This window comes from Lithobates pipiens, unplaced genomic scaffold, assembly GCF_037356315.1.
Source record: "Lithobates pipiens isolate NorthernLeopardFrog02 unplaced genomic scaffold, aLitPip1_a1.2 Scaffold_1, whole genome shotgun sequence".
Taxonomy (NCBI): domain Eukaryota; kingdom Metazoa; phylum Chordata; class Amphibia; order Anura; family Ranidae; genus Lithobates; species Lithobates pipiens.
This window is the reverse complement of record NW_027507685.1, coordinates 110,140,211-110,159,527: the sequence shown is the minus strand read 5'-3', so window position 1 is coordinate 110,159,527 and position 19,317 is coordinate 110,140,211.

Below are 19,317 nucleotides of genomic sequence, written 5' to 3'. Positions count from 1 at the left end.
GGGCGGCGGGGGGAGGAGGACATTGCCTGCAGTCCCGGATCGCAGGGACCGGATGGACCGCGCGGAGCACAGGGGGATTGCCGCGTCCCCGGTGCGCGTTGGAGAGGTCGGTTCGGAGAGCGAGCTGTCCCAGGAGGAGGAGGGGTCCTTTTCTACACCCGGACCGGTACCGGTCGCCGAGGCCCCTGGGGGCCCGGGTAAGTTGCGGGAGTCTACATTGTTGGCGGATGCCTTGCGGGATCTGATGGGGGTGGCGCAGGGGGGTGCGGTGCCCACGGGATCCCGGGATGTATTGGGGGGGGTTGCGGCAGGTTCAGCGCAGGGGGCGGGGCCTGTGGCCCCGGGGGGGCCGTCAGGTCAGTTGCAGGAGCTGTTGGGGGGGCTGCAGGCCCTGGTTGGTAAGTTTGCTGGGGGCTCCGGGTCGCCTCAGGTGGCCCCCTGGATGGGTACTGTGGGGGGGGCCGGGGGGGCGGAGGTCATTCCTGCGCGGGATGCACCGCCTGCCGCGGTGTCGGGGAGCACGGATGCGGGGGCTGTGGGCTCGGGGGTCCCCCCGGTGCCCGCGGACCCGGGGGCGCGGTCTGACCTGGTTAGGATCGCGGATGCTGCCCGGTGCGAAGTCTATGTTTGTTTCGAAGGCCCATTGGGGGCGCATTTGAAGCAGGAGGTGCGGGACAAGATCGGCAAGGGTGAGTATGTGGAGATTTTCTCCTTGCTCCCCCTGGAGAAATTTAATTTGGACAGGGTTAAGCCGGACAGTTCCAAGAAGGACGACGAGGAAAAACGTAGGTATCGGCTGATCCCGCGCACATTTGCAAATTGGCTTCAGGCGTTCGCTATATTGGCTAGCGTGATAGGGGAAAAGAACCCCGAGCATTGCTCGGCGTTATTTTGTTACCTGGACGCGATTGGGGAGGCTCACCGAGTGTATGGAGGGCTGGCTTGGCTGCGCTATGATGAGCAGTTTCGTCAGCGTAAGGCAGTGCGGGCTGACCTGCGGTGGGATCACAAGGACATAAGCCTCTGGATGAGGCTTATGTCTGCTCCGCGGGCCCCCACTCCGTTTCTTCAGGGGGGGGCCGGGAGTGCGTCTTCCTCGGGACTGCCGGCCGGAAAGAAGTGGGGGGTGTGCTGGCCCTTTAATGAAGGGGCTTGTAAATTCGGAGGCGCGTGCCGCTTCAAGCATGAGTGCTCCGGGTGCGGCGGCACCCACCCCCTGTCTCGCTGTTTCAAAAAAGGTCAGCGTGCCAGTGCCGCCGGTCACAAAAGGGATGACGCCGGTGAACCTGGGAAGGATGCTTCCTTTCCTAAATAGGTATCCGGATGGTGCGGCGGCGCGTGGGTTAATTCTGGGTTTTCGGGACGGTTTTAGGATTCCCTGTTCTTTGGGAGGGGTGCCGCCGTTGGCCAGGAATTTGCGATCGGCTTTAGATCACCCGGGGGTCGTGGATGACAAATTGGGTAAAGAGGTGGCGCTGGGCCGGATGGGTGGTCCTTTCGAAGTGCAGCCGTGGGGGGACCTGGTGGTCTCCCCGTTGGGTGTAGTTCCTAAGAAGGAGCCGGGGAAGTTTCGCTTGATTCATCACCTGTCTTTTCCGAAAGGGGGGTCGGTCAATGATTTCATTGACCCGGAGGCGTGTACGGTTTCCTACACTTCTTTTGACGCGGCGGTACGGTGGGTCAGGCGGTATGGTCGTGGGGCTCTCATGGCCAAGGCGGATGTGGAATCGGCGTTTCGCCTTCTGCCGGTCCACCCGGACAGCTTCCGGCTGTTGGGATGCCATTGGCGGGGCAAGTTTTATGTGGACTTGTGCCTGCCCATGGGTTGTTCCATTTCATGCGCCTATTTTGAAGCTTTTAGTTCATTCTTGGAATGGGTGGTGAGAGATGTTTCGGGCCTGGAGTCGGTCATCCACTATTTGGATGACTTTCTGTGCGTGGGCCCGCCTGCCTCCAATGTGTGTGCGATTCTTCTGTCCACGTTGCAGCACATTGCGGGCAGGTTCGGGGTGCCGTTGGCAGGGGATAAGACGGAAGGCCCGGTGACGGAATTGAGTTTTTTGGGAATCGTGATTGATTCTATGGCAATGGAGTGTCGCTTGCCAGAGAATAAATTACGGGATCTGCAGGCGGAGTTGGCAGGCATGCAGGGCCGGCCGAAGGTTCAGCTTCGGGCCCTGCAGTCCCTGTTGGGCAAGCTGAATTTCGCTTGCCGGATCATCCCTATGGGCCGTGTGTTCTGCCGACGGCTGTCGGGGGCCACTGCCGGGGTAACCGCCCCTACCCACTTTGTGCGTTTGCGAAGGGAACACCGGGAGGACCTGCGGGCTTGGCATGAATTTTTGGAGTCGTATAATGGGCGGGCTATGTGGATGTCGGGGCCAGTGAGCAACTTCGATGTGGAGTTGGTTACTGACGCGGCTGGCTCAACGGGTTATGGGGCATTTTTCCGGGGTCGGTGGAGTGCGGAACCTTGGCCACGCTCATGGGAGGTTGCGGGGTTGTTGGGCAATTTGGTTTTGCTAGAATTGTTCCCGATAGTGGTGGCATTGGAGCTGTGGGGGGCGGAGTTTCGTAATTTGAAGTTGCGCATCAATTGCGATAACATGGGGGTGGTCCAGGTCCTCAATCGGATGACTGCTTCCTCCCCCCCGGTCATCCGGCTGCTGCGACACCTGGTCTTTCGCTGTTTGCGGCTCAATGTTTACGTTTATGCTGTGCACATACCTGGGGTGGAGAATTCTTTGGCTGACTCGCTCTCTCGTTTTCAGTGGGACAAGTTCCGGCAGCTGGCGCCGGGAGCGGAGGAGTCGGGGGCGCCATGCCCCGGGTGGATGTGGGAACTTCCCTTGGAATCGCCGCAGGTTGGTTAAAAAGGTCGTTGAGTGAGGCTACATGGTCCGCTTATTCTAGAGTGTGGGCGGAATGGTGGGCGTTCCTGCGGGAGGTTGGAGTGGCTGGTCGGGGCTCCGACCGGCGCTGGGTGGTATTGTACTGGGTGGCCCGGAACATTGAGACGGGCCTGTCTCCCGCGTCTATTGAGCGGAAGCTGGCGGGGTTGGCCTTTTTGTTCAAACTGTGGGGGGAGCCGGACGGGACGAAGGATTTTTGGGTGAGGCAAACGTTAAAAGGGTACAGGAGGGATTGGAAGGGTAGGGATGCGCGCCGGCCGGTGTCATTTGACAATTTGGTGGCAATTTGTTCTCGGCTGGTGGACGTCTGCTCGTCTGCTTACGAGACCGTTCTGTTTACGGCAGCGTTTTCGTTGGCGTTTTATGGGGCTTTTAGGATTGGGGAGTTGGTGTGTCGCTCAAAACGGGTGGCTGGGGGTCTGTTGGATCAGGATGTGCAGGTGGTTGCGGATCGGGTGAGTATACGGTTGCGCAGGTCTAAGACTGATCAACGGGGCAGGGGAGTGGCGATTACGCTGCTCGCCCTGCCGGGCTCGGTAGTATGCCCGGTGGCGGCGGTACGGGCTTTCCGGGCGGTACGGCCTGTGGGGGCGGGCCCCTTTTTGGTGCACGAGGGGGGTTCTTTTCTATCCCGTTTTCAATTTGTGTCGGTCTTTCGGCAATGCCTGAGGGCGGTGGGTTTGGATGAGCGGGACTACGCGTCCCACTCTTTTCGGATTGGGGCGGCCACGGAAGCGGCTCGATGTGGGCTGGAGGAGGCGGTGGTGCGCCGGATTGGTAGATGGGAGTCCCGGAGGTTCCGGTCCTATGTCCGGCCGCAGTTGCTACTGGGGTAAGGAGGGTGCGGCTGGGGGTTGTTTGCTGTGGGATGTATGGGGGGGAGGACTGTGCTGTAACATTCCTTTGGTTGTTGTGTTATTTCTCTTGTTTTCATTCCAGATGGAGGTTCTCAACGCCTCGTTTGGATCCTGGGGCATTCGTACGTCTGCTGGGGGGCCAGGAGAGGTGATTCTCTACCAGCAGGCAGGCAATTGGGTATCCCCAGGGAGGTAGCTAGGGTGATGTGGTTGGGTTTCCCGGGCATGAGGTGGGAGCGTGTCATGAGGGAGGTGGAGCGCTTCGCTTTGAGGGATAGGCCCCCGGATGTGCTGGTTGTTCATGCGGGGGGCAATGACCTGGGAGTTCGGAAAGTGAAGGACATTTTGGCGGATATCAAGGCTGATGTGTTGCGCATGCGAGTCCTGTTCCCGGGCACCATCTTGGTGTGGTCGGACATTGTGGCCAGAACGGTGTGGCGTGGGGCCAGGTCTTTAGCCAGCCTCGAGAAAACTAGGATTAGGGTTAATAAGGTTGTTGGGCGGTTTGTAGTGCAGAACGGGGGCATTGTGGTAAGACACAGGGAATTGGAGGTGAATGTAGGGCTTTATCTTAGGCGGGATGGCGTTCATCTATCGGATGTGGGGATTGACCTCTGGTCCTTTGGCTTACAGGAGGGCATACAGAAAGCTCTTCGGGTGTGGGGCGGCCCTCAAGGTTGAGGGGGTCACCCTTTCGGGCTGTGGCGGTGTGTTTTCTGGTGGTTTCTGACGGTAGACAGGTACTCAGAAGGGATCTGAGGGTGTGGGGGGCTCATCTAACGATCGGCCCCTCTGGGTATTCCTGAACGTTGGAGGGAATACGGTTATGTTCACTGGCGGAAGTTGTCTCCGACCGGTCACAGGTGGAGGCCTTTGGGAAGTTGGTCAGGTGTACCGCAGTGATTGGGTATTGGTTTAAGTGTGGTCACCGTCAGAGATCACCAGAATGGGCAGTTAATGTTAATTAAAATGTGGTTTAATGTTAATAAAAGTTATTTATATTTATATTTATATATTTATATATATTTATATATTTATATATTTTCATATTTACAAGTTATGGGAGTAATTTTGAGTTATGTTTAATAAAGGCTGTTGTGGCCAGTTTACTCCAACCTATGGTGTGGTCTCGTTTCTAATAGATAAGGAATAGTATAAGGGGAACATTCAGACTACACTAGTCAAGATCCTGTTATTAAAGGAGCCCACCACAATGATGTATCTGCCCTCTGGGTCCATTACCGTTAGTTTGTGCAAGAATGTAACCGAGTCCTTGATGGCGATTATTACACCTTTGCGTTTTTGTGTAGCAGAGGCATAAAAAAGATGTGGAGAATTCTTGTTTTGAAAAGATGGAGGGTCAGAGGCAAGAAAGTGTGACTCTTGCAAACAAAGTACATCCGCGCGAAGCCTCTGAGCCTCCTTCCACACTAATGCTCTTTTCACCGGGTGATTTAACCCATGAACATTAAATGATACTATATTCAGCATTTTTGATTAGAGAAAGAATGCTAATCAGCATACCTTCATCAAAATTAGGTTCTTCCCACAGGAGCGCAGGTCCATAGTTACATAGTTACATAGTTACATAGTTAGCCAGGTTGAAAAAAGACACAAGTCCATCCAGTTCAACCTTAAAAACAAATAAATAAAATAAAAAATAATCGTACAATCCAGATACCCAATTTTATGCCCACAATTGATCCAGAGGAAGGCGAAAAAAAACCCCAGCAGAGCATGCTCCAATTTACTACAGCAGGGGAAAAAAATTCCTTCCTGATCCCCCAATAGGCGATCGGATTTTCCCTGGATCAACTTTACCTATGTTAGTACCTAGTTATATTATGTACCATCAGGAAAGTATCCAAGCCTTTCTTAAAGCAATCTACTGAACTGGCCAGAACCACCTCTGGTGGGAGTCTATTCCACATTTTCACTGCTCTAACTGTGAAGAAACCTTTCCGTACTTGAAGCTGAAATCTCTTTTCCTCTAGACGTAAAGAGTGCCCCCGTGTCCTCTGGGTTGACCGTACAGAGAACAACTCAACACCAAGTTCACTATATGGACCCCTAATATATTTGAACATGTTAATCATATCCCCCCTTAATCTCCTCTTCTCAAGAGTGAATAAATTTAGTTCCTCTAATCTCTCCTCATAGCTGAGTTCCTCCATGCCTCTTATCAGTTTGGTTGCCCTTCTCTGCACTTTCTCCAGTTCCCCGATATCCTTTTTGAGAACTGGTGCCCAAAACTGAACGGCATATTCCAGGTGAGGTCTTACTAATGATTTGAACAGGGGCAAAATTATATCTCCTAATTATATTAGGTTGAGATTCTTCTACTTCTCTGGTCGACGAAGCCTTCTTGTAGCAGGTGTGAGGGGTTAGCTCGGCAGCGGGTGTGTGTGACCCCCTGGATGGGTTCACAACACAAAGTCAGGCACAGCAGACAGCGGTGTAGGTTAAAAAAACAAAAGATCCGGTTTATTTATGCTACATGCAGTGATACATATAACAGCCAAACAAAATAAAACAAGAAAATAAATCCTGGTCAGCTTGACCTCTAACTACACACGTAGACTCCCTGTCTAACAACTGGGTGCAGCCTTGTGCTGTACCAGTCCCTGCCTTTGTTGTAAAGGTTTTGCCACACAGGCGTTAACTCACCGCACAGTACAGGTGACACACTCCCCAGTCTATACAACACAAAACTGGTTCCAGGATGGAGCATCTCCCTATGCATGCTGGGGTTTTTTGTAGAGGTCTTAATGAGCCCACTTACTACAGCTGGGCTCATTAACTCTTCCCCTCTAATTGTAAAAGTCTGCATAAAGCCTGAATCTAGGACACACATATTTCCCATCCTGGATACAACCAGGTGATTTTACCTGCGTGCTGCCACATACCCCCCCTCTTGTTTCAACCTTGGGGTTGTAACACAAGCAGCCAGACACGCATGTATCCGAGACAAAGCATCCACATTCCCCATTTTAACACCAGGGCGATGCTTAACTGTAAAGTTAAATTCCTGTAGGGCCAGGAACCACCTATTTACCCTTCTATTGGTCTCCTTGTTTTGAGCCATCCACTTTAAAGGAGCGTGATCAGTCACCAGGTCAAAGTGCCTACCTAGCAGATAGTACCGAAGGGAATCTAGAGCCCACTTCACTGCTAAACATTCCTTCTCAATCGTGGAGTAATTTACCTCATGGGACTTCAACTTCCTGCTGAGGTAAATGACTGGGTGCTCTTCCCCGTTCCAGACCTGGGATAACACTGCTCCTAACCCAACGTCTGATGCATCAGTTTGTACCACAAAGTCCTTAGAGAAGTCTGGTGAGTACAACACTGGCTGGCTACATAAGGCTGTTTTTAAGGACTGAAATGCTTCTTCAGCCTCTGGGGACCATTTAACCATGACCGACTCTTTCCCTTTCGTCAGGTTGGTGAGGGGCACAGCCTGAAAAGCAAAATGGGGAATGAATCATCGATAATAGCTAGCGATTCCCAGAAAGGCTCGTACCTGTTTCTTGCTGTTGGGACGTGGCCAACTCTGTATGGCCTCGACTTTATTGACTTGGGGTTTTATCACCCCCCCTCCCAATAGTGTACCCAAGATATTTGGCCTCCTCCTGTCCAATGGTACACTTCTTTGGATTGGCCGTAAACCCAGCTTCCCGGATAGAGTCTAGGACTGCTTGTACTTTTGGTAAATGTGAGACCCAGTCTGTGCTATGAATAATCACATCATCCAGGTAAGCTGCAGCATATTTCTGATGGGGCCTCAGAATCTTATCCATTTCCGCTGGAATGTTGCTGGTGCATTCTGTAACCCAAACGGCATTCTCTTATATTGGAATGCCCCATCTGGGGTTACAAACGCAGTTTTCTCCTTGGCCGACTCGGCCAGGGGAATTTGCCAATACCCTTTGGTGAGATCAAGAGTTGTCATATATCGGGCTGTTCCCAGCCGGTCAATCAACTCATCTATACGCGGCATGGGGTAGGTGTCAAATTTTGTAACTTTATTTAATTGTCGAAAATCGTTACAAAACCGCCAGCTCCCATCAGGTTTGGGCACTAGTACGATAGGACTGGACCAGTCACTCTGGGACTCCTCTATCACACCCAATTCCAGCATCCTTTGAACCTCCCCACATATTGCCTCCCGTCGGGCCTCTGGTATTCTATAAGGTTTTAGTTTTACCCTTTCTCCTGGCGGGGTGATAATGTCATGCTCTACGCCAGATGTTTGTCCCGGCAGCTCAGAGAAAATCTCTTTGTTACGAAGTACAAACTCTTTAACCTCCTGTTGTTGGGCTTTCGATAAGGTGTCTGCTATTCCAACCTCAGGAACTAAGCAATCAGGCTGTACTTGTGACAAAGTCTCTGCGACTAGGGATTCCCTATCCCTCCAGGCTTTCAGCAGATTGACGTGATAGATCTGCTCCGGCTTTCGCCTTCCTGGCTGTCTAACCCTGTAGTTCACCTCACTAATTTTTTCAATTACTTCATATGGACCTTGCCATTTGGCCAGAAATTTGCTTTCAACCGTAGGGACTAGCACCAAGACCCTATCCCCCGGGGAAAAAGTATGTGTCTTGGCCCCACGGTTGTACACTCTCTGCTGTGCTAACTGCGCTTGGGTTAAATGTTCCTTTACAATTGGCATTACCTGTGCAATTCTATCTTGCATCAGGGCGACATGCTCAATCACACTCCTGTGAGGAGAACTCTCATTTTCCCAAGTTTCCTTGGCGATATCCAGCAGCCCTCTTGGGTGTCTCCCATAGAGCAACTCGAAGGGTGAGAAACCCGTAGAGGATTGGGGTACCTCCCTAATGGCAAACATCAGATAGGGTATTAGACAGTCCCAATTCTTTCCATCTCTATCCACCACCTTCTTTAACATTTGTTTTAGGGTTTTGTTGAATCTTTCAACCAACCCATCTGTTTGGGGGTGATACACAGATGTACGCAATTGCTTCACTTTGTACAACTTGCATAATTCTTTCATAACCCGGGACATAAAGGATGTACCTTGGTCCGTAAGCAGTTCCTTACAAATACCCACGCGGCTAAAAACAAGAGATAGCTCTTTGGCTATGGTTTTGGCCGAGGTATTTCGAAGAGGAATCGCTTCCGGATATCGGGTGGCATAGTCCAATATAACCAAAATGTACTGATGCCCCCTAGCGGACTTCATTATCGGACCTACCAAATCCATTGCGATCCTTTCAAAGGGGACCTCAATGATAGGAAGAGGTACCAGCGGGTTACGGAAATGTGGCATAGGTGCCGACTTCTGACACACAGGGCAGGAGGAACAATAATTTTCTGTTTCCTTCATGACTCCAGGCCAATAGAATCTCTGCAATACCCTCTCTCTGGTTTTTTCGGTCCCCAGATGACCTCCCAGAATGTGCCCATGGGCCAATTCTAACACCAACTTCCTGTAAGGTTTGGGCACCACAAGTTGCTCAATGGTTTCTTCTGCCCTTTGAGCCACTCGATACAGCAGGTCCCTTTCCACAGTGAAGTACGGGTAAGTGCAAGTCTTATCTGGGTTCACTAACTCGCCATCTATTTTCACCACATTTTCCCGTGCCTTTATTAGGGTGGGGTCTTTTAACTGTTCTGTGGCAAAATTTTCCCTGTGAACCTCAAGATCCGAAAACTCCACAGACGGCATGTTTTCAACTGAGGATGTTGGCTCCTCCCCAGTTTCTCGAGTTTCCCCCGCCAATACCGACAAGGGAAATTCAGGAGAGTCCTCACCACCCCCAGAGGAATTCTGGTCATCTTCCTGGTTTATAGGGGCACCAGTGGGGGGCTCAGGACAATCCCAGAGTTCCCAGAATTTTGGAAAATCCCTTCCCACAATAGCATCATGTGGTAAGTGAGACACTAACCCCACCTGATGAGAGAGGTTACCTTTGGGGGTCTCAAAAAACACTGAAGTTACAGGATACTCTCGGGTGTCCCCATGCACACAAATAACAGCCACCCTGTTCTTCCCAGAGACCTCTGTAGTAACTAATTCAGCTTTTATCAATGTTACCAGGCTACCTGAATCTAGCAACACATCAACATGTCTACCATTAATACACATTTTACATAAATGTCTCTCAGGTCCCCGAATGGCAGTGCATGCAACTGTCACAAACAGCGACTGACGTCTCTCCCTTATAAAGTCACATTGCATAGGCTCATCCACAACTGGGCAATTGGCTGCAATATGTCCCTCTTGCCGGCAGCGGTAGCAAATAATCTTTTTCGCTGCCTCTTGCAGCATGGGCTTCCTGGGCTGCTCCCGCCAGACCTTAGGTAGAACTCCCACCCTCTCACTCTCTCCACCCTCACCCCTTGGAGTCATCTTACCCGCCACTGGGGATGATCTGGTCTTAGGGGGGAAAGTCCGTGAGTCCCTGGAAGATGTGGTCAGGTTCTCTGTAGCCAAGTACCTCTCAACCAGATCCACAAGTTTATCTGCATTTTCTGGGTCTCCATGGCTTACCCATTTTTGGATGGCAGTAGGAAGAGCTCTCAGGAAACGATCCATAACAACACGTTCCACAATGTTTGGTGCAGTCAAAGTCTCTGGCTGCAGCCACTTCCTGCTCAGGTGAATGAGATCATACATTTGAGACCTGGGAGGTTTTCCAACCTGAAAAGTCCAGTTATGCACACGCTGAGCCCGGACGGCCAGGGTGACACCCAGCCGTGCCAATATTTCTGTTTTTAGCACCACATAGTCTTTTGCTTGGTCAGGCTCTAGGTCATAATAAGCTTTCTGCGATTCCCCAGTTAACAGAGGGGCCACCAGTCCAGCCCATTGCTCCTTAGGCCACTTTTCCCTTTCAGCAGTCCTTTCAAATGTGGTCAAAAACACCTCCGGATCATCCTCTCCAGTCATTTTTGTCAGTAAACGGCTCACACCAAAGGATGCGGTATTATTGTAACCACTTGCTTCATTGGTCTGCGGACGTTGCTGTATTAATGTCTCTATTTTCTGTTGAAAGTTCTGCTCTTGCTTCTGCAACAGGTCTATGAAGCGGGCTTCAGATCGCTGCTGGGCTTGTTGCTGAGCTTCCAAACTCTGCTGGTGAGCCTTCTGCTGATTTTCCAAACTTATCTGCTGCTGGGCTGCAAGGCTCTTTTGTAAACCTGTATTTGTTTGCTGCTGATTTGCATTTGCTTGAGCCAGCTGTCTCAGTATCTCCTCCATGCTGGCCTTAACAAAAAAAAAGTGCCAAAATTCTCCACCAACTGTGAGGGGTTAGCTCGGCAGCGGGCGTGTGTGACGCCCTGGATGGGTTCACAACACAAAGTCAGGCACAGCAGACAGCGGTGTAGGTTAAAAAAACAAAAGATCCGGTTTATTTATGCTACATGCAGTGATACATATAACAGCCAAACAAAATAAAACAAGAAAATAAATCCTGGTCAGCTTGACCTCTAACTACACACGTAGACTCCCTGTCTAACAACTGGGTGCAGCCTTGTGCTGTACCAGTCCCTGCCTTTGTTGTAAAGGTTTTGCCACACAGGCGTTAACTCACCGCACAGTACAGGTGACACACTCCCCAGTCTATACAACACAAAACAGGTTCCAGGATGGAGCATCTCCCTATGCATGCTGGGGTTTTTTGTAGAGGTCTTAATGAGCCCACTTACTACAGCTGGGCTCATTAACTCTTCCCCTCTAATTGTAAAAGTCTGCATAAAGCCTGAATCTAGGACACACATATTTCCCATCCTGGATACAACCAGGTGATTTTACCTGCGTGCTGCCACACAGGGTCCATCTCTTAGGGATATAGGAGGGGTTAGGAAAACATGGAAAACAAAAATAATGGAAAAAAAGCAACTCAAATACAAAAAAGAAACAGTTTAGAAACCATGGCTCTCGCCATATATATAAAAAGGACGATTCAACTTGGAATCTGTTGGCAGCTTCTCTGCCTTTCATATAATCGGGGGGAAAAATAAGAACTCACAAGGTTCCGTTGTTCTGAGAGTATCATAAAAGAGATTAAGCATTATCGGACCAGAATGGAAACCGGGTGCTCAATTATTACACTTCATAGTTTTCTTTTTGTGTGATACCACTTGCCGGGTGTCTTGTGGCGCTATCTTGGTCAATGAAGCTGAAGCGTCAGCATTCAGAGTAGGGATTATATCCCATTTTCTGAGCAGATTTAGGCCATCCTCCAGATTATCAATTGTTGTTGTTTGACCATCCTTGGATATGTTAAGCTTGCACGGGTAGCCCCATCTATAAAGGATAGCATGATTGTGCAGGGCTTTTGTGATGGGCAACAGTGCTTTCCTTTGCTGCATTGTATGTTGCGATAGGTCTGCAAATACTTGCAGGTTGGCATATCGCTCTGGGGGTTGTTTATTAGATCTGAAGGCTGAAGTGAACTTCTCCTTTACATGAAAAAAGTGGACCCTCATCAGCACATCTCTAAGAATGTTGTCCAGGAGATGAGGTGGTTTTGGCAGGCGGTGTATTCTATCTATCACCAGGTCAGAAGCAGTTAAATCCGGTAAAAAGGCTCCCATAAGCTCCTGGGCATATTGCAGTAGTTGCCCCGGCGGTACTGATTCAGAAATGCCCCTGAGCTTAATGTTATTTCTTCTGGACTTGTCTTCTAAGTCCGCGACTTTTGCTTTTAGCCAAGCCACCTCATCTGTCTGGTCATTGTGGGCATCGACCATGGAGTTGAAAGTGGCCACGAACTCCCCCATTTTGTGCTCCACATGGTCAACCCGAGAGCCCAACTCATTCATGTCCGACTTAAACCCTCTCATGCACTCCAGTATGTCAGCATGTAAAGTGCTGTGCAGTGAGACCAGCATATCTTTAAGTTTAGTGTCCGACACTGGCTGATTAGATGTGGGGAATGTATCAATAGTGTCTGACAGTTCTCTGGTGTCATCTAGCTGACCTCCCTTTCCACTCACCTTCTCCGTGCTGAGATTCTCTGCCATACGCGGCCTGGATTTCGCCGGGCTGAGGGAGAGTGGAGTGGATGCTGCTGGAGACCGGCGCAGCGATCGTTCCTGCTGTCCCAGGCTGGGAGTCTGCGATCCGGAGGCGCTAGAAGCCGAGGGTGAGGCGCCGTCGGCGCCATCTTGGTTTAGGCCTCGGGATGTCTGCGGGAAGAACTGCGGTAGTTTTTGCAATTGAGACAGACCTTTCTGTTTGCGGGCCATCGCGGTGTATTGGCTAGCTGTTCTGATGCTCAGCGATAGCGGTATCTATGTGGGAGCATCTCGGTATGTGATATATCCTCTCGGCGGCACGGAGCTACTGCTTCATGCGTCCATGCGGTAGCTTGGCAGCCACGCCCCCTCTATTTTCCGGACATTTTTTGGTTTGTTTACCAAAAAATGAAAACCTCAGAGGTGATTAAATACCACCAATAGAAAGCTCCGTCTGTCTCAAAAACAAAATGATAAAGATTTCATATGGGTACAGCATTAGAGAGAGAGAGAGAAATATAACTATATATATATATAGATATATAGATATACAGTATACCTAGCTTTCTATATATTTATATATATATATATAAAATAAATAAATACATTTTTATAAATTATATATATATATATATATATATATATATATATTATATTGTATTTTTGTAATTATAATTATATTATTCATTTATATATTCATTACAATAATATGTACACCAAGTGAGCCATTCACTGGGCATAAATAAATAAATAAACAAATAAATATATAAATAAATAAATAATGCATTTATCTGATACCTTTTTCCATATATGAAGCACTTTGTGAAGACATCTGTCAGTTGCCCCATAAATACGCCCTCCCCGCACGACGGACATGGCTGCCAATATATATGCTCAGTTATACGGCGGAGCAGACAGGGGAAGGCCGAGGCCGGATGACTGGCGTAAGTTGCCCCGCACCTCACCTGATTATCACTTCCACATTCGTGATCACAGATCATTCTAACATGGAGCCTAAAAATACGTTTTTTTTTGTTTTTTTTTGCGTGTGCGTGTAATGCTACTTTCAGGGCAACTATAAAATATTTTATGGTGCCATTATACTCTAAAACCCTGATAAATATTTATGAATTCATCGGGGCTTTACCCTGGAAAACTTGGCAACCAAAGGACACATTTGGCTCCTGAGTAGTAGAAGATGAAAGCTCCCACAGAAGGCGGCGCTCCCAACGTGCCGGGAAGTGGGGGATACAATCGATTTTATTATATGCGGGTCATTCATAACTCAGGAGAAGAGGAGGACAGCAGGGCGGCTTCTCTGACTCGGGAAAGATAAAACCAGACCGTTCATGGTCTGATCTGTAGAAACGTGGGCCCAGGCACTCTTACCCCCTCCCCGTTCTGCCCAGGCCAGTCTCCAGCGCTCTCACACTTTGAATGGCAATTACGCAGTCATATAACACTGTACACATAGGACATTTGTATCATTTATTTTTTAGACAAATTTGGTGGTATTTGATCACTTCTGGGGGTTTTTATTGTTTGCTAAACAAATTAAAAAAGACTAAAATTTTTGAAAAAAACATTTTTTTTGTTTCTGTTATAAAATGTTGTTTTCTCCTTTACTGATGGTTATTGATGAGGTGGCACTAATTTAATCTGATAAGGTGGTACTGATGGGTACTGATGAGGTAGCACTAATGGACACTGATGAGGAGGAACTGATTTCAACTAATAAGGTGGTACTGATGGGTACTGATGAGGAGGAACTAATATGCAGCACTGATATGCGTCACTGATATGCGGCACTGATGGGCACTAATGAGGTGGCACTGATGAGGCGGTACTCATTTGCACTGATGAGGTGGTACTCATGGGCACTGGTAAGGTGGCACTGATTTGCACTGATGAGGCATAACTAATGAGGCAGCACTGATTTTTACTGATAAGGGGGTACTGATGGGCACTGATGAGGCGGTACTGATGGGCACTGATGAGGTGGCACTGATGGGCACTGATGAGGTGGCACTAATGAGGCGGTACTGATTTGCACTGATGAGATGGTACTGATGGGCACTGATGAGGTGATGAGAAGGCACTAATATGCAGCACTGATAGGTGGCACTGATATGCAGCACTGATGGGCACTGGTGAGGTGGTACTGATGGGCACTGATGAGGTAGCACTGATGGGCACTGATGAGGTGGCACTAATGAGGCGGCACTGATTTGCACTGATGAGGTGGTACTGATGGGCACTGATGAGGTGATGAGAAGGCACTAATATGCAGCACTGATAGGCGGCACTGATATGCAGCACTGATGGACACTGAAAGGTGGCACCAATAAGAAGCACTGAAAGGCAAAACTGATATGCAGCACTGATGGGCACTGATAGGTGGCACTGATGGGCACTAATAGGTGGCACTGATGGGCACTGATAGGCACTGATAGGCAGCAATGATGGGCACTGATAATGGTGTAGGGTCCTGGTGCTCAACCTGTGGCCTGAGGACCACATGTGGCCCTTTGGTGTAAGATGTGCGGCCCTCAGACCTCAGCAGTCTGTAGAGGGAACATTGATTAGGGGAGGAGCATTGATCTCTATTAGCCTCATATAACATCCTCCCAGTTTTTGTTGATCTTCTGCAGCATCTCCCCAACAATGTATCATGTCCTCCCTCTCTGACCCTCATTACCTCTATTAGGTCTGTAATCTGCCGCCCTCCCAAGCATTACATATATTGAACATTATGTGTGGCCCTTCAGTGCTGTCAGGGGGTCACATTTTAGGCCCCATTAGCTCATAATTTGACAACCAATGTGTAGGGTCTCCCCTCCCCCCACAAAATGCGTACCAATCAAACCTGGTATGGATTTTAAGGGAATCCCCCATACAAAAAAACAGTATGGGTTCCCCCAAAATCCATACCAGACCCCTAATCGTGCATGCAGTCTGACTGGTCAGGATTAAAAGGGGCAGCAAGTGTCCAGGTCCAGGTCATGGATTCTCAACATGGGGAGGGTACCTTGCCAGGGACTTTTAAGGTACTAAACATGAATTCAGAACTGAGCATCTATTGAAATCATTTCCTCAAAAAGTTTTTATCGCAAAAGATTAAATTGGACATCAAATTTATATCAATATTGTTTCACAAGTTGTCTGAATCAAGCATATTCTAGCATAAGGCCTCCTTGTCTTGACCCACCAGACTATCAGGACTAGGGATGAGCTTCGTGTTCGAGTCGAACGTACGTTCGACTCGAACATTGGCCGTTCGGCGAATTCCGAACGTTTTGGCCGTTCGCGTCAAAATTCGAGTGACGCGCTCGCGGACCACAATGCACTGCGTTGGCGCAGTGCATTGCTGCCCGATGATTGGCCAAGCATGCACTGTGACCCCGCATGCTTGGCCAATCGCAGCGCCGGCAGCGAGGAGAGCCATGATTGGCCACAGGCATCCTGCCTGTGGCCAATCATAGCTCAGGCTGTGTAGTGCACGCCCCACACTATATAAGGCCGCCTTTAAGGCGGCCTCCTGTAGTGTGTTACTTTGCATCTGAAGCAGTGGGTGTTCTGTGTACCTTCAACACAGTACACACCAATCGTTTTTGGCTGATTTCCTATCTTGCTGCTGTGTAGTGGTTGTTGTCTGTGCCCTGACTGCAGTATACACCACTATATTCACCTCACCTATATAGCTAGTGATCTAGCTTTAACCACTTAACAACTGCCCATTGCCGATTAACGGCTTCAGGGCGGTTGTTTAACTCAGAGAGGCCGTTAATTAACGGCCTCCCAGAATTCTGCTCTCGCGTGCCCCGAGGTGTGCGCACTCGAGAGCATCCGTGGCCGCCGGGTCCATAGGACCCGGCGCATCACGGTAAACGGCCGCTCATAGCGGCCGTTTACCACGTGATTGCTCCGTCAAATGACGGAGTGATCACTTGGAAACAAACCGGCGTCATGTTATGACGCCTGTTCCTACCTCCCCTTTCTGTACCGATCGGTACAGCGGAGGGGAAAGAGATCGGTGTCAGCAGCGATGTGGGCTGCATCTGCAGTGCCCACATCGCTGCTCACCGAATTTAAACCCTCAATTCCCTGCCAATACTCTGCAATACCAGTGCATACTCTGCAGTACCCTGCCATTACTCTGCAGTACCCCGCCATTACTCTGCAGTGCAGTACCCCGCCATTACTCTGCAGTGCAGTACCCTGCCATTACTCTGCAGTGCAGTACCCCGCCATTACTCTGTAGTACCCCGCCATTACTCTGCAGTGCAGTACCCCGCCATTACTCTGCAGTGCAGTACCCTGCCATTACTCTGCAGTGCAGTACCCCGCCATTACTCTGCAGTACCCCGCCATTACTCTGCAGTGCAGTACCCCGCTATTACTCTGAAGTGCAGTACCCTGCCATTACTCTGCAGTGCAGTACCCTGCCATTACTCTGCAGTGCAGTACCCTGCCATTACTCTGTAGTACCCCGCCATTACTCTGCAGTGCAGTACCCCGCCATTACTCTGCAGTGCAGTACCCTGCCATTACTCTGCAGTGCAGTACCCCGCCATTACTCTGCAGTACCCCGCCATTACTCTGCAGTGCAGTACCCCGCCATTACTCTGCAGTGCAGTACCCTGCCATTACTCTGCAGTGCAGTACCCTGCCATTACTCTGTAGTACCCCGCCATTACTCTGCAGTGCAGTACCCCGCCATTACTCTGCAGTGCAGTACCCTGCCATTACTCTGCAGTGCAGTACCCTGCCATTACTCTGTAGTACCCCGCCATTACTCTGCAGTGCAGTACCCCGCCATTACTCTGCAGTGCAGTACCCTGCCATTACTCTGCAGTGCAGTACCCCGCCATTACTCTGCAGTACCCCGCCATTACTCTGCAGTGCAGTACCCCGCCATTACTCTGCAGTGCAGTACCCCGCCATTACTCTGCAGTGCAGTACCCCGCCATTACTCTGCAGTACCCCGCCATTACTCTGCAGTGCAGTACCCCGCCATTACTCTGCAGTGCAGTACCCCGCCATTACTCTGCAGTGCAGTACCCTGCCATTACTCTGCAGTGCAGTACCCTGCTATTACTCTGTAGTACCCCGCCAATACCCCGCCAATACTCTGTAATACCCTGCCATAAATTGCCATACCCAGCCATACTCAGAGATACCCAGCCATACTCGGTGATACCCTGAAATACCCAGCCATAGACGCCCCCCACCCCTCACCGCCCTCCGGTGCTTCTACCAACTCGCCAGTACGATCAAAGCCAGAATCTTTTTTTTATTTTTTATTTCAGGCTTCCCAGCCTAGAGGTGGGATGTGGGGTCATATTGACCCCCCAGATTTCACTGTAAAGAGGACCTGTCACCCCATATTCCTATTACAAGGGATGTTTACATTTCTTGTAATAGGAATAAAAGTGATCAAAAATATATTTTTGGGAAAAAAAATGTCAAACTAAAATAAATAAAGTAAAATGAACAATAAAAAAATAAAATAAAAATTAAAGCGCCCATGTCCCCATGTGCTCGCATGTGCCACACATGTGAGGTATCGCCGAGAATGTTAGAGCGAGAGCAATAATTCTAGTCCTAGACCTCCTCTGCAACTCAAAACATGTAACCAGTAAAAAAATATTTAAAGCGTCGCCTATGGGGATTTTTTAAGTAGCGACGTTTGGCGCCATTCCACGGGCATGTGCAATTTTGAAGAGTGACATGTTTGATATCTATTTACTCAGCATAACTTCATCTTTCACTTTATGCAAACATTGGGCTAACAAGTGGTTAATAATAGAGCTTGCAGTCAGTAGTGTTAGGAGATAGTGCGTGCTGTCTGCGTGCTCTGTACCCAGTACATACTGCTATAATATAGGGCAGGCCCCTACTTTCAAACATCCAACTTACAAACATCTCCTACTTGCAAATGCAAGGAGACAGCAGCAAGTGAGATGAAAAAAGATGGACGACAAAACAAATTATACAGGGGTGATAACCCTTCCCTATGTTTTCCAAAAAGCTTAAAGATAGTTTTTTTGACTGGAGCTACACTTTAAAAATGTACCGGTTGAAAATGACAAACAGATTCAACTTAACACAACAAACCTACACAGTCCCTGTCTTGTTTGCACCGCCTGTATACTGCTGTTCTGAGTATATAGGGCCTGGGGGCCACACGCATTTCCTTTTTTTAATATGGGTACGGGGTTCCCCTTAATATGCGTACAAGACCCAAATAGGCTGGTAATGGGCAGGGAGGGCTACCCATGCCATGTTTCTCAATGATTTTCAACCATATTGCAGGAACCAGATATAACATTAAAACCGCAAGCAGTTTTAAATGGTGTTATTTCCATTTAATGTCATTTTGTGCAGGGACTGTTCTAAACACGGGAAACACGTGGCACTTCACAGGCATACTACAGACACCCCGCAGGCACCATATTTAAAGGAATATTTCACTTTTTTTTTTCACTTTAATCGTCATTAAAATCAGTGCTCCCGCCAAAACGGTAGTTTTTAAAACTTTTTTTTGCAGTGACCCA